Below are 1,954 nucleotides of genomic sequence, written 5' to 3'. Positions count from 1 at the left end.
AAACTCAATCACTAGGCTGTGGGGGCCCCTCTGCTTGCAGTGTTGCAGGACCTCTGCGTGTTTGTTGATGACACCAAGCTGACAGCTGGAATGCTGGAGGGAAGGGATGCTATCCACAGCCACCTCTCAGGGTCTCCAGGCCTCAGCCAATGTGAACCTCACCAAATTCAAACAAGGCCAAGTGCAAGGTTCTGCACCTGGGCTGGGACAATCCCCAGGATCAGTACAGACTGGGTACTGCAGGGATCCAGAGCAGCCCTGTGGAGACAGACAGGGGGAATAAAAAATAGTGCATAAAAAAATGGATTTGAACTGGCAGTGTACTCTTGCAGCCTGGAAAACAAATCGTATCCTGGGCTGCACCAAAAGCAGCATGGCCAGCAGGGTGAAGGGGGGGATTCTGTCCCTGGGCTGTGCTCTGGTGAGACCTCATCCAGAGTGCTGCATCCAGCTCAGGGGTCACTGGCACAGAAAGGACATGGACCTTCTGGGGAAGAGTCCATAGGAGGGCCAGGACTATGATCAGAGGGCTGGCTATGAAGACAGACTGAGAGAGTTGGGGCTGTTCAGCCTGAAGAAAAGAAGGCTCTGGGAAGACCCTTTTGTCTTTCAATATATTAAAGAGGGCTGAAAAATGTGGAGAGAGACTTTTTACTAGAGCCTGTAGTGACAGGACAAGGGGGAACCATTTTAGATTAAAAGAGAGTAGAATTAGTTGTGTTATAAGGAATAAACTTGAGGCTGCAAAAGTTAGAAACAAGAGAGGATGATGAGTGCAGGGAAACAGCTGGGTGAGGGGCTGAAAGAACGTGACCTGTATTCAGCACCTACATTTTGACTCTCCATGTAAAACACATTAAAATTGCTCCTGCTAACAGGAAAGGGACCCAAGATGTTTGTACTGTGAGGGACCCAGGTGTCCAAGGGAAGAACACCACAGCAAGAGTCCACAGCGGAGCTCTGTGCACCATTTTCCAAAGACTGAAATACCTTGCAGCAAATGAGGCCTCTACCACAGACACAAGGAATAGAGACAAGCAGAAAAAAAAAAAAATCAATGCTCCCAAGAAGATTATTGCTTTTACACAGCAATGCCAGGCAAGCATCCAAAAATGAATGGGACAGAGTAAGAAGCCCTGAGACTAAAATTCACATTGTGCATGTATTTAATGACCAATTTAAATTTATGCATTCTTACTTGCAACATTTTCTAAGCTTTTGAATTTGTCACTTCAAGGTGCTTCTTTTCTGTTGTTTGTGTAAGTTAATAACAGTGTGTCATTGTGTAACTAAGCCTGCTTTCAAACTGTGCAAGGTGCAGAGGTAGCACAGAACAGGAGTGCAAGCAGAGATGCCCAACAAGTGGTCAGCTGCGGCTTTAGCTGCATGCCAGACATCCCTGGAACAGACTTTGCAGCTGATTACAGCATACCAGAGAAGGTCTGTGCTTTGGCAAAGAGCTAGAAATCAAAGTCCTAATTTCCTGACTCTGTGATGACTGTGAGTCACAGCCAGTTTGGAAAAACTCTATTCCTGTCTCTCCATAAGCATAATAATGCTATAGAGCTTGTTGGTGTTCAAAGTGTTAAAGAGATGTTTAAGGAATTATACAAATGATACTTATTGTAAAGGCTCATGTAATCACTTCTAATCAGAACCATAACATTTTCTTGTTTGGCCTCAAACACAATCCTTTGAGATCTGTGTGTGTGTGTGTGTATACATATATGTATGTATGAAGTACGCAGTAAATAATCTCTACTATGGTTCAAAAAAGTCTGGGCAATGACTGTGAGCCAGACAAAACTGAAAAGAATGAAAACGGCCAGAGCTTTCCCTCTTCTCAAGCTGACAGATCTTATGCACTTGAAGAACAGCCTTTTCTTTTTCCCACTCCCTCATCTTTGAAGACCAGTGATCTATTTCATCTGCCTCAAACAAAGGACTCTTGAAA

Source organism: Passer domesticus, chromosome 1, assembly GCF_036417665.1.
Source record: "Passer domesticus isolate bPasDom1 chromosome 1, bPasDom1.hap1, whole genome shotgun sequence".
NCBI lineage: Eukaryota > Metazoa > Chordata > Aves > Passeriformes > Passeridae > Passer > Passer domesticus.
This window is presented reverse-complemented; position numbering follows the sequence as displayed.